Source organism: Oryctolagus cuniculus, chromosome 7 (genome assembly GCF_051225735.1).
Source record: "Oryctolagus cuniculus isolate XC-2025 breed Fujian yellow rabbit chromosome 7, ASM5122573v1, whole genome shotgun sequence".
NCBI lineage: Eukaryota > Metazoa > Chordata > Mammalia > Lagomorpha > Leporidae > Oryctolagus > Oryctolagus cuniculus.
In genome coordinates, this window is record NC_142873.1 from 33,654,421 (window position 1) to 33,668,364 (window position 13,944).

Sequence of the window (13,944 nt, forward strand, 5' to 3'; positions counted from 1 at the left end):
TCGGTGGAGCGCATGACAGTCCTTTGCAAGCAGAACCTTGCGTACCCTGCCCGTGCCCCTGGTGGGCTCCATTTTCACAGAAGGCTTCTCACCCAGTGTACCTTGGACTTACACTCTGTGCTTGCTTTTCTGTTTCTAGAACATAAGCCTCATGAGAGCCGGGAACTTTGTCAGGTGTGGTCACTGATCTAAGTGCCTGGAATGCCAGGAGCGGCTGGGCCGCTGTTTTGTTCTGGGTCCCTGTATGCTGCTGGACAGAACAGATGTATTGCACGTGGGAGCCCAGCAGGAGTCTAGATCAGCATCTCAGCTTCTCTAGAGGATCTCTGAGGTAGGCATGCATAGATTTCCCTACATCCTTCATTATTATTATCATTATTATTTGACAGATAGAGTTAGACAGTGAGAAAGAGAGATAGAAAGATCTTCCTTCCGTTGGTTTACCCCCCAAATGGCCGCTACGGCCAGAACTATGCTGATCTGAAGCCAGGAGCCAGGTGCTTCCTCCTGGTCTCCTTATGTGGGTGCAGGGCCCAAGCACTTGGGCCATCCTCCACTGCCTTCCTGGGCCACAATTGAGAGCTGGACTGGAAGAGGAGCACCTGGGACTAGAACCTGGCACCCATATGGGATGCTAGCACCGCAGGCGGAGGATTAACCAAGTGAGTCATGATGCTGGCCCCCTACATCCTTGAGCTTAGGTTGGAGGCTCAGCCCAGCCTGGCCCTCAAGTGAGCTGACCCTCAACGTGTCTTCTGCTTTTCTGAGGGTCACAGTAGAGAGAACTGGGGCAGCAGGGAAGGACTCTTGGGCTGGTTGTGGCTTAGGGATCTGCACTTGTACTGAATAGCGCATCTAGCACACTTGCAGGCTGTGCCCAGGGTGGCTCTGTCTTTTCAAAGCCACTATCGCCACTCCACCCTCATCTGCAGAGTTGCCTGAGCTCTATGTGGGCATCTCCAGTAATGCAGTAGTTGAGTGGGGTGGGGGAGGATTCCAAGGCTGAGCTGGCCAGTGGATGGAGCACACAGGGGAGGGAGAGTGCAGCCAGCAAGGACTTGGGTCCCAACACCTCTAAGCCATGAAGTTTTCTGTTCAAAGGGAACAGCTAAGCCTGTGCCATCTCTCTTTCAGCATTCTGAGGATCAAGTGAAGTGATGTATATGAAAATGTTCCCCACGGAAGAGTGAGCTTAGACAGGAAAGACATTGCTTTTATTCCAAATGGTAAGCCAAGGTGGATTTCTTTTCTTTTTTTTTTTCCAAAGATTTTATTTATTTATTTGAGCGGTAGAGTTATGGACAGTGAGAGGGAGAGACAAAGAGAAAGGTCTCCCATCCGCTGGTTCACTCCCCAAATGGTTGCAATGGCTGGAGCTACGCCTATCAGAAGCCAGGAGCCAGGAGCTTCTTCTGGGTCTCCCACCTAGGTGCAGGGCCCAAACACTTGGGCCATCTTCTACTGCTTTTTCAGGCCATTAGCAGAGAGCTGGATTGGAAAAGGAGCAGCTGGGATTTGAACCAGTGCCTATATGGGATACCAGCACCACAGGCAGAAGATTAACTTACTATGCCACAGCGCTGGCCCCCAAGGTGGATTTCTAAGAAGGCATTGGTGTTGGCTGTTGGAAAGAATGGGGCCATCAAAGAAGGAGGTACCTTTCTCTGAAGGGAGGAGAGAACTTCCACTTTGACTATGACCCTGTCGGAATAAGATCGAAGTCGGTGAACTCAAAAGGCTTCCATAGCCTTGGCAACTCATGACAAGCCTAGGGAGGTTACTGACGCCATAAACAAGAGTGTCAAATTGTTAAGTCAACAACAGGAGTCACTGTGTACTTATACTTCTCATGTGGGATCTGTCCTTAATGTGTTGTCCAATGTGAATTAATGCTATAACTAGTACTCAAACAGTATTTTACACTTTGTGTTTCTGTGTGGGTGCAAACTGATGAAATCTTTACTTAATATATACTAAATCGATCTTCTGTATATAAAGATAATTGAAAATGAATCTTGATGTGAATGGAATGGGAGAGGGAGCGGGAGATGGGAGGGGTGCGAGTGGGAGGGAAGTTATGGGGTGGGGGAGCCATTGTAATCCATAAACTGTACTTTGGAAATTTATATTTACTAAATAAAAGTTAGAAAAAAAAAGAAATCTCATTTTGCCTTTTTTTTTTTTAAGCCAGGTCTGCTCTGTCAATAAAGAGGGCAAGGGTGTGGAGCAGCCTCCTAAATCACCCATCTTGGAATCAGACGTTCCCTTCTGCAGGGGCTGGTTTCAGATGTGGATGTCTGAGCAGGACCCCTCGGCATGGCTTGGGACAGTGTCCTGGTCATGAGGGTGACGTCCGTCGCCGGCCTCCAGAGCTTTGTTGGCACCACTGGGAGGGGTCTGTTGGATCAATAACTCGGTTTGTTCAGCACCTGAATGGAGAGCAGTCAAAAAAGAGGAGAGGCTGGTGCCGCTGCTCAATAGGCTAATCCTCCACCTATAATCCTCCACCTAGCGGCGCCGGCACACCGGGTTCTAGTCCCGGTTGGGGCACCGGATTCTTTCCTGGTTGCCCCTCTTCCAGGCCAGCTCTCTGCTGTGGCCTGGGAGTGCAGTGGAGGATGGCCCAAGTGCTTGGGCCCTGCACCCCATGGGAGACCAGGAGAAGCACCTGACTCCTGCCATCAGATCAGCGCAGTGTGCCGGCTGCAGCGCGCCAGCCATGGCGGCCACTGGAGGGTGAACCAACGGCAAAAAGGAAGACCTTTCTCTCTGTCTCTCTCTCTCACTGTCCACTCTGCCTGTCAAAAAAAATATTAAAAACCATGATTAAAAAAAAAAAAGAGGAGAGACACCAGCATCCGTAATATGTGTGTTCTATGCCATGAGCCATTGCTCCCTTCCACCTTACCACGAACCTGCATTTTGCTATTTATGTATGTATTTACTTATTATATTTATTATTTATCTATTCAAAAGGCAGAGTTGAGAGAGAGAGAGAGAGAGAGAGAGAGAGAGAGAGAGAGAGAGAATCTTTCATCTGCTTGTTCACTCCCTAAGTGCCACAGTGGTTCAGGCTGAATCAGGCTAAAGCCAGGACCCTGGAACTCCATTTGAGTCTCCTACATGGTTACAGGAGCCACAGTACTTCTGCTGCTTTCCCAGGCACATTAGCAGGAGCTGGATTGGAAGTGGAGTAGCCGGGACTCGAACCAGTGCCCACTGCACAACAACACCATCCTCAAACTTGAATTTTTCTAAGTGGAATTTTTCCTAGTTTAGGAATTAGAAAGGTAAGAGTCAGAGAAGTTAAGAACCTTGTTAGTCCCTGGCAGAAGTGGCATTGGAACTCAAGTCTGCTTTGTTTTAAAATCCACCCCCTTTCCAGGGTACCAGGCCCCTTCTTCCACACAATGATGGACCGAGGTCTAGTTTGGGCTCCTTGCCCTGTGCATGTGATCTTAGGCAAGTCATTTCACTTTTTCCATCCATTTTATCAGCACTAAAATGCAATGATACCTTTGTTACTCACTGGAGTCCAACAGGTGCCCCGCTTCCATCCCTCAACCCTGACAGACTGGTTTCGGGTGGCCCCTAACTCAGCAGCAGACACCTGGAATCACCCAGGCTGTGGGGCTGAGCCTGGCAGTCCCCATCTGACACAGAGAGGGGAGCGTTGTGGGGCCATGGGCGGATCTGGCCTTGGCAGCCTGCCTTGCCCGCCTTCCTACTGTCCATCTCTTGCCTTCTTGGTGTTTATTTATTTTTTTAAAAAATAATTAATTGGTTTATTTGAAAGGCAGAGAGATAGGAAGGAGAGAAGCAGGGAGGGAGAGAGAGAGAGAAATATCTTCCATCTGGCGGTTCATTCCCTAAATGGCTGCAATGGCCAGGGCTGATCTGGGCCAATGCCAGGAGCTTGGAGCTCTACCCTGGTCTCCCACATGGGTGGTAGGACCCATGTACTAGGACCATCTTGTGCTCAGGCACATTGGTAAGGAGCTGGATCAGAAGTAGAGCAGCCGGGACCCTAGCTGGCACTCTGATAAGGGATGCAGGCACTACAGATGGCGGTTTAGTTCACTACCCCACCTGGAGTCACGGTCTGGTCCACAGCCACATGGTCACTGAGGAAGCTGTTGGGGTTATGACCTTTCCCCCCCAGTGCCCTGCACAAGAGAGCTGTGTGTGTGTGTGTGCATGTGTGTGTGTGTGTGTGTGTGTGTGTAGGGTATATACTTTTTAAAAAGACATCTTAAGGGCCAGTGCCGCAGCTCACTAGGCTAATCCTCCACCTTGCGGCGCCGGCACATCGGGTTCTAGTCCCAGTCGGGGCGCCAGATTCTGTTCCAGTTGCCCCTCTTCCAGGCCAGCTCTCTGTTGTGGCCCGGGAGTGCAGTGGAGGATGGCCCAGGTGCTTGGGCCCTGCACCCCATGGGAGACCAGGAGAAGTACCTGGCTCCTGCCATTGGATCAGCTTGGTGCGCCGGCCGCAGCGCGCCGGCCGCGGCAGCCATTGGAGGGTGAACCAATGGCAAAGGAAGACCTTTCTCTCTGTCTCTCTCTCTCTCACTGTCCACTCCGCCTGTCAAAAAATAAAAATACATCTTGAGAGAAGGAGGGTAGGGAAGGGAAGACGGAAGAGAGAGGAACAGATGAAGGCAGGCGGAGGAGAAGTGAGGAGGTGAGAGAGAAGTGTTGGATCGGGGACTCCTCTGTTTTCAGTCTGGGAAAGGCTGGAGCCTGTAGGAAAGAGCCCGTGGAGAGGGGAGTGTGAAGATGGAGGGTGAGGAAGAGCTAGCTGGCAGCTGGGGCACAGTCGAGGCTGACCAACCCTCCTGATTTGCCAGGACTGAGGGTCTCCAGGGATATGAGGCTGTCAGGGCAGAAGCAGGCACACTAGGCCTCTCTGTGGCCAGGCACTGGCACAGGTGTAGCTCTGAGAACAAGGGTGAGGTAACTAAGGGAACACCTTTCCACATACACCTAGGTATTGAATTGAGTCCCACGGGCCTCAGCCCCATCCCCAAAGCCCCTCGCTGCCACAGCTGTAACTGGCTCAGGCCAGCAGTGTGGCTCTTCTTGGATCATTTGAACTTGCTGGGCTTCGTTGTCCTGAGATGTAAAACAAGGACATAGGCCTGGGTAGTGTCTGAGACACGTTCCAGGCCCTGTTGAGCTCCTGCAGGTCGGTGATGTAGGTGGCCCATGATGGTTCGGTGGCCCTGTTTGAGGTCTGTTGTTGGGGGGAAATCTCTGGGTGGGCTGCTTCTGGCTGTCAGTGCAGGCCCCTGCAGTTTGGGGGCTTGGCGTTGGAACAGTGGATGTGCAGGGGAGTGAGCAGGATTGTCCTCCCTGGAGAAACGGTGCTGCTGACATGGGGGTCTGGGCTAGCCAGGTACTGGCCTAGTGGTGATAAGACAGCCACCTGTGTAGTTTTATCATCAGCACCATGTGGCATGGGGCTAAAAGTGACAACAGTGGGAAATGAGGGATAAGGGGGCTGTTGAACTGATCAGATTCCTCAGCTGTGAGCACATGGGGTGCTTTAGTTTTGGGGGAGGAGACCCCAAGAGAGAAGGTGCTGGCCATTCTTCAATTTGGGCAGGTTACAGGGGTGGTACTGTGGTGTGGTGGGAAAAGCCTATGGACAGCATCCCATACGGGCACCTGTTGGAGCCTGACTGCTTTATTTCCTATCCAGCTCCCTGCTAATGTGCCTGAGAAAGCAGCAGAAGATGACCCAAGTGCTCGGGCCCCTGCAACCACGTGGAAGAGCAGGAAGAAGCTCCTGGCTCCTGGTTTCAGCCTGTCCCTTCTCTGGCCATTACAGCCATCTGGGGAGTGAACCAGAGGATGAAAGATTCCCTCTCTCTCCTCTCCTCTCTCTCTCTTTCCCTCATTCTCGCTCTCTCCCTGTGTCTCTCTATAACTCTGCCTTTCAAATAAACAAATAAATCTTTGAAAAAAATGTGGGCAGCTAGGCACCTGAGCAATGAATGTGTGCATAATAACCAGACACATCTTTGTTTATTTTCCAAGCTGGTGGAGCAGCTCATGCCAGTTACACGCATTTTTTTAAAGGAGCCAAACAAAATGGAACAATATGTACGGGGGTGTGGTGGTGTTCATGTGTGTTGTGTATTTCAAGGGATGTGGCTAAATCCCCAATCAATAAGGTAATTGAATTATTTCCCTCAAGTGTTTAAGGCTATTACTCTAAGTGAACACAGGGCTGTGTTTGCTCGGCTGTAGTCAGCTTTGGGCTCATCAGGCATATTGATCTCTCCCAGCACTGTCTGGCATCCTCCTTGAAACAGCAGCCACTGTCTTCCCCAACCCCTCCTCCTTCCCTCCTTTAGTGTTCAGGCTTCCGAAAAGCAAAAACGCACTTCTTTCTGCTGGTTGTAAGCTCTCTGATCCACATCGTCATCACTTGTTCAAAAAGTGAAATTCAATTTTCCCAGACTCTTTACACTTCCACACACACACACACACACACACACACACACACACACGGCCTCGGTGCTCTACAATGTGCTTTTGAATATAGAAAATGAGCAAGAACAACAGGTCCACTATAGTCCCACGATATCCTAGGGCAGGGCAGCCATTCCCAACCCAGCGAGGGACATTGTCCACATTGAGGCCGCTGTCCAGCTCCAGGCAGCTCACAATCCCAACCTTTGTGATGACCAAAGAATTGTGGCCTGTCCCCTTCCCCTGCGACTCCACCCTGCTGGCCCCTAAAGGTCACTGACAGTGATGTCACGGAAAAGCATGTGTTCTGGGAGCCAGGCCTCGGAAGAAGCTGTTGGCGGGCCCTGAAAGCTGGTGGGGTGACCCGCCTCTCTACCCCACCCCCAGCCCCTAGCCCCGGAATATGCCTTCAGCTTGGAGATAGGCACTGGAGGAAGACCCAAGCAGGAGGGTCCCTGGGGAGGGTGTGGGTAGGCTGTCATCTCCTCTGGGCACCCATCACCCCCAGCAGTCAGTGGAGAGCTGAGCAAGCTGGGTCTCACCCCCCCACCCCCCAGCTCTCCAGACTCTCACTGACTTTAGCCCTCTTCCTGCACGGCTGCATTTTGCCCCACTCTTCTCTGCATTCATTTGCTTTTACCGCCTCCTCCCGTTGGCAATGGCAGTCCTGACATGCACAGGTGCATGCATATGCGTGTGCACACATACCCCAGTCTCTCTCAATAGCCTCATGTTCTCTGGAAGTGTCAGCCCCATCCCAACATCATGGTGGTGAAGTCCCAGCAGAGCCCCACTGGAGCTGTTTGAGTGGTGCCATTAGCTAGAGCCCACCCAAGCCCCTTGCCTGCCCAAGATGGAGCCTCCCTAAGTCTGGGGACTCGAACTTTGTGGGGGTTACTGAAAGGACCCCAAAGAAACAAACATCACGTGAAAGTCGCACTGAGTCCTGCTTATGCCAAGGACCATCATGGTTCACTCCGCACATGTGATCTTCTGTCTCAGCTGCATTTTTGCATTGAGTCCCAGTTGGTGAAGCCAAATGCATCTGAGTGGATTTGAAACTAGGCCTTTTGACTCCAAACCGAAGACTCTCTTTACTCATCTGCAGTTTAGCAACTGCAATGGGTTCCTGGGATTTCTCAGCCTGCAGAAAAGGAGGGGTTTGCCTACACAAGTTGGGGAGGGGCAGACAGTGTTGGGGCCCTGGTGTTGGGGGAGATGGCAACAGCACCATGCTTTTCTTGAGTACCTTCCCCTCTGATGCGAGTATCCTCTTTTTTTTTTAGGTTTATTCATTTATTTGAGAGGCAGGGTAACAGACAGAGAGAGGGAGAGACAGAGAGAGAGGCCTTCCATCCTCTGGTTCACTCTCCAAATGGCCACAATGGTCAGAGCTGAGCCGATCCAAAGCCAGGAGTTTCTTCCGGGTCTCCTACATGGGTGGAGTAGCCCAAGTACTTGGACCATCTTCTACTGCTTTCCCAGGCCATAGCAGAGAGCTGGATTAGAAGTGGAGCAAGCCGGTGCTGCGGCTCACTAGGCTAATCCTCCGCCTTGCAGCGCGGGCACACTGGGTTCTAGTCCCCGTCGGGGCGCCGGATTCTGTCTCGGTTGCCCCTCTTCCAGGCCAGCTCTCTGCTGTGGCCCGGGAGTGCAGTGGAGGATGGCCCAAGTGCTTGGGCCCTGCACCCCATGGGAGACCAGGAGAAGTACCTGGCTCCTGCCATCGGATCAGCGCGGCGGCCATTGGAGGGTGAACCAACAGCAAAGGAAGACCTTTCTCTCTGTCTCTCTCTCTCACTGTCCACTCTGCCTGTCAAAAAAAAAAAGTGGAGCAACCGGGATTCCAATCGATGCCCATATGGGGATGGTGGCACTGCAGGCACACCATATGGCCACAGCACCATTCCCTACTCTTTCTCTTGGGATGGAAATCTGGGAACCTAACTCTGCCCCAAGCCTCTGCTGTGGCTGCAGCCACCCATAGCCCTCTGCCATGGGAAAAAGTCCTGGCTCTCAAGCTGGCCTCCATTCTCTATTCCAGTCTCTGCTCTGGAGGCTTCTCTTGCTCTGTACTCACTCTACCCTGCACTCCGCTGTGCCTCAAGCTTCTAGGCACTTGATAACGCAGACCTCTACACTGGCTAGGCCCTGTACCTGCCCTTTGCCCCCAAACTCTTTCTGGTGACCCCATGACCTTTCACGCTCACACTAATGACACTTTCCCTTAGCCTCCTTCCCCACTCGTGTTTCCATGATGCACCTAAAATCTTGCATCCCAAGTGTGATCAGAGCTGTGTTTCAGACAGATCACTGTTGATGGGAGGGCTTGGCTGGACGAGAGGCTAAAGGCTGGAAGAACATCAGGAGCCAGCTGCAACCCTTCCAAAGAGAGGAATAGGAGCAAGGGATGGAAAGAAGGGACCTGTCTGGGAACAGGCAGACGTTCTGTGGGTTGAGCTCACTGGACGTGGAGTTGCTTGCAATCAGCAGAGGCCACCCCGTTGCCTAGTGAGGTTTCAGGCAAGCTGTGCCTCACTGCAGGAGACTTTCCTAGAAGAACTCTGGAAGACCCTTTCAACCCTTTAACTGATTCCGTTACACTTTGGGGTTGCTCAGAAGGCAGAGGCTCTAAAAATAGAAAGTGTTATTATTACCGATTAAATTCCTTTCCACCTACAGAATTTTCGAAAGCAGTGAGAAAAGGAAGCCTGAGTCGGTACAGGTTCAAGTGTTCAGGGAGCAGAGATGCATTAGGAGGTGATGGAAGAAGAGCAGGGTGCAGCAAATGGGGCCTCCGGCAGGTGAGACCTGGGTTAGGATTAAAAAAAAAAAAAGAACACTGACAGAAGACATTAATAAAGGAATTTTTAGCAGACTCTGCCCTTTCTGGGTCTTAAAAAAATAGAGACCCGTACTTTGGAAATTTATATTCACTAAATAAAAGTTTAAAAAAAAACAGTACATTTAAAAAAAAAATAGAGACCCTATGAAGGTTCCCTGGGTCAGTGGCAACAGGGCCATGGTATGGAGCAGGGCTCTGTGCCAGCTTCTGCCTGGGGGCCGTGCATGAGTGCCCCCTGTAACTCTGACAGGTGTGCAGCTTCTAATGCCTTCATTCTTCTGCCTTCTGGTGCATGTCCTGCCCATAAAAACCCACCTCCCAGGCTGACTACAGCCTTGAGTTTCTGCGGAGGACACCCGTGGTGAGGAATGATCTATAAGATTATGTGAAGTTCACAACTTTACATGTGTACATATTCAGTGCTTAAAAAACAAAAGAGGCTCCCTTAAGTAGAATCAGCACCAAGCCCCACGTATCTGGATTTACCCTTGTGGCTGTAATAGATTTAGAACAGCTGGGGCCAATGTTGCGGCGCAGTGGGTTAAGCAGCTGCCTGTCATTCTGGCATCCCTAGAAAAGCACTGGTTGCAGCTCCAGCTTCTCCACTTCTCATCCAGTTCCCTGCTAATGCACCTGGGCAAGCAGCAGATGATGGCCCAAATACTGGGGCTTCTGCCACCCACAGGGCAGACCCAGATACAGTTCCTGGCTCCTGGCTTTAACCTGACCCAGCCCTGACCATTATGACCATCTGGGGAGTGGAGTGAACCAGCAGATGGCAGAGCTCTCTCTCTCTCATGCTGCCTTTCAAATAGATACATATGTCTTCAATTTAGAATAACTTTAATGCCTGTTTCATAGGTTACAGAAAAGCGCCGGGTACTTCCTATGTCTTTCCTGTGTCTTCTCGTCTCCCACCTGGTTTGATTGTCTTTGGTGCACGTCATCACTGTAGGAGTAGTCTCACCTGCATGGAATACATCACGGCACACATTTGTCCCCTGGCTGTGCTAAGAACTGCCATGGGCTACTTGCCTCTGAAGTTAAATTATTCCCATCACCAATTTCATAAGTCAAAAAAAACAGTTGAATGCAGCATTTTTCACACGATTCAATATAATAATTCCTCTGAGTTTCATCTCCTGCAAAATGTAGACAATAACGTCTGTCTCACCGGCTGGTATGAAGATGGAATAGGGTAATGTGTGGGGAGTGCTCAGCACACCTCCTACACGTGGTCAGTACTCAGCAGATGCTAACTGTCATTCGTGGTATTAGTATGAATCATTGTTGTTCTGCAAATTAGCATCTCGTTTCCCAGGCTGAAATCAAGTTGTCCTTTTAACGGTTAGCGAGGGGAAGTGCTCTAGGGGATCATCACCAGACAGAATTTCCAAAACTTACTGTTGTCCTTAAGGCTCTCCCTTAAGCTGCAATCTTCATCTCCTTATAATAATAGTAATAGCTAGCATTCATCTTATGCCTTGTTCTAACTGCTTAACACAAACGAGCTCATTTAAACCAACTGAGAACCCTAGAGGATGGGTCTAATTCTTTTCCTCGCTTGCCTGAGGTCACGCACCTGGTAAGAGACAGTCCAGCAAGGCAGTTTGTTCTAGGGCCTTTGATTTTGACCAATGAATCACAACACCTTTACCAGCCCACCGTGCTTCCAAGATTCTAGTTTAGGCCACTTCAAATGGCTGGCTCCTCTGGGGCTCGTGACCTCCTAAGACCTTTAGAGCTTCTTCTCCTGTCATGCCAGCCGTTGCTCAACCTCAGATGTGCACGGTGCTTGCATTTTGGATGTTAGAAGGGCACACCTGGAGAGAGGGATGCTCACCTCGGGAGGACTCTGAAGGGGACCCTTGAATGGCTCCTTGCTTGGATGGTTCCTCTGTTCAGATGTGCCTCTGTGGTTCAGAGAATTCTGTCTGTGGTTGAATCCCTTAGCCCAGAACTTCTGTTTTCTTTGGTTTGCTTCTTATTCACTATTTAGTTCAAGTGATATATATGCAGAGTGAGAATTCTTTGTGCCACAGAATATAAAATAAAATGAAGAGTGAAAGTGTTCCTTCCCGTCCCTCCCCTAGCTGTGTGTGTACCCATTTCTGTTTCTGATTATTCAGGCGATTATTTCCAAACTTTAATGCTTACCCAAGAGGGTACTTCAAAAAGTTCATGGAAAAGTAGAATTAAAAGATAAGCTGGCCGGTGCTGCGGCTCACTAGGCTAATCCTCCGCCTTGCGGCGCTGGCACACCGGGTTCTAGTCCCGGTCGGGGCGCCGGATTCTGTCCCGGTTGCCCCTCTTCCAAGCCAGCTCTATGCTGTGGCCAGGGAGTGCAGTGGAGGATGGCCCAAGTGCTTGGGCCCTGCACCCCATGGGAGACCAGGAGAAGTACCTGGCTCCTGCCATCGGATCAGCGCAGCGGCCATTGGAGGGTGAACCAACAGCGGGGGAGGACCTTTCTCTCTCTCTCTCTCACTGTCCACTCTGCCTGTCAAAAAAAAAAAAAAAAAAAGATAAGCTTATTTTGGTGCAAAATAGTTTTTAAATCCAGGCATAGCTTTGCTATAATATGCATTTCTATGTACTTTTTGAAAATTCCTGTATGCATGAATTTCAAAGTTTTTTTGTACCAAAATAATCTTTTCACTCCATTTTCCATGGACTTTTAGAAGTCCCTTTATTTTTTAATTGGTTCTTGACTTTAAGCTGAATTTACTGAGCATGAACTTACTAACTATAAATTTACTAACTGTAAATGAGGGAGAATTTAGTTAATTTGTAATAGCTCCTGATTTTGCTTCTATTTTTCACTACTTATGTAATTTGAAATAATAGATTTAAATGCATTTTTTTTTTGACAGGCAGAGTGGACAGTGAGAGAGAGAGACAGACAGAAAGGTCTTCCTTTGCCGTTGGTTCACCCTCCAATGGCCGCCGTGGCCCGCGCGCTGCGGCTGGCACACCAAGCTGATCCGAGGGCAGGAGCCAGGTGCTTTTCCTGGTCTCCCATGGGGTGCAGGGCCCAAGCACTTGGGCCATCCTCCACTGCACTCCCGGGCCACAGCAGAGAGCTGGCCTGGAAGAGGGGCAACCGGGACAGAATCCGGCGCCCCGACCGGGACTAGAACCCGGTGTGCCGGTGCCGCAAGGCGGAGGATTAGCCTAGTGAGCCACGGCGCCGGCCAATGCATATTTTAAAAATTTATCTTTCTTGATATCTCCAGTTCGGATATTGTGTCCTAGTTCTTCCCTATAAAACGAGAACTGCAGCTTTCCTCCACTGCCTGAGTGCTGCTCTGGCACTTACACATTGTTTAGGTTGATATTTAGATTCTGTTCCGTGCTCACCAGTAAGTCGTCCTCTGTTTTGTTTGTATGTTGGTTTTATCACTTGAAAATCAGTGATAATTCACGTTATGATTATGGAATTACTATTCTATTTAGAACCAAGTAGTGTGCTCAGAGCCCCAGCAAAGATTCAATTCTGTGTTGTTACACATCTCCATTCAAGTGGTAAATGCTTCAGGAATTAGTGTGCATACATTCTACCTATGCTTAGAAGCAGGAGACATTTTCATTTTTGAGTATTTTTTAAGATTTATTTATTATTTTACTTGAAAGAGTTACACAGAGAGAGAAAGAGAGGCTCCCCAATTGGCCGCAATGGCCAGAGCTGTGCCAATCCGAAGCCAGGAGCCAGGAGATTCTTCCAGGTCTCCCGCACAGGTGCAGGGGACCAAGGACTTGGGCCATCTTCTACTGCCTTCCCAGGCCATAGCAGAGAGCTGGATGGAAGTGGAGCAGCTGGGACTCGAACCGGAGACCATATGGGATGCCGGCACTACAGGTGGCAGCTTTACCTGCTACGCCACAGTGCCGGTCTCCATTTTTGACTATTTGAACTGTGACTTATTTTAAAAAAAGTTTTTTTAGAGCTCTGTGTTACATTTTCCTGGTGTTTCTGATTGCCTTTCTTGCTTCTCCTCTATAAGACAGTGCTATTCTTTCTCCTTATCAACAAGATCATCCAGTTTCTTATTCCAGTGAGTTGGTGTGCGAAATCTTGACGCCTTTTTTTTTTTTTTTTTGACAGGCAGAGTGGACAGTGAGAGAGAGAGAGACAGAGAGAAAGGTCTTCCTTTGCCGTTGGTTCACCCTCCAATGGCCGCTGCGACCAGCGCGATGCGGCCGGCGCACCACGCTGATCTGATGGCAGGAGCCAGGAGCCAGGTGCTTTTCCTGGTCTCCCATGGGGTGCAGGGCCCAAGCACCTGGGCCATCCTCCACTGCACTCCCGGGCCACAGCAGAGGGCTGGCCTGGAAGAGGGGCAACCGGGACAGAATCCGGCACCCCGACTGGGACTAGAACCCGGTGTGCCGGTGCCGCTAGGCGGAGGATTAGCCTAGTGAGCCGCGGCGCCGGCCAACGCCTTTTTCTAAAAGTCCTCCCTTTCTGACTTGTGTGGTTGTTTTCTAGGCCTGCTGTAGAACGGCTGTACTAGGATTGCAATTGATTTCACTTACAGTTTCCTTTTATTCTTTTTAAAAATATATATACTTATTTGAGAGACAGAGATAGAGATAGGCAGATGGATGGAGAGATGACAGAG

The 13,944-nt window shown here is 50.1% G+C and overlaps 1 long non-coding RNA gene across 3 annotated transcripts in view; it reads left to right on the plus strand.

Annotated features, from left to right (window-relative positions):
* The window catches only part of LOC149125399 (uncharacterized), an 85,807-nt gene extending 79,839 nt beyond the window's left edge, over window positions 1-5,968 (plus strand). For all 3 annotated transcript variants that reach the window (XR_016210441.1, XR_016210445.1, XR_016210444.1), the window contains 3 exons: window positions 140-331; window positions 1,135-1,226; window positions 5,702-5,968. This is a non-coding gene — a long non-coding RNA (uncharacterized LOC149125399). The remainder of the gene's footprint in view (window positions 1-139; window positions 332-1,134; window positions 1,227-5,701) is intronic.
* Window positions 5,969-13,944: the final 7,976 nt, after the last annotated feature.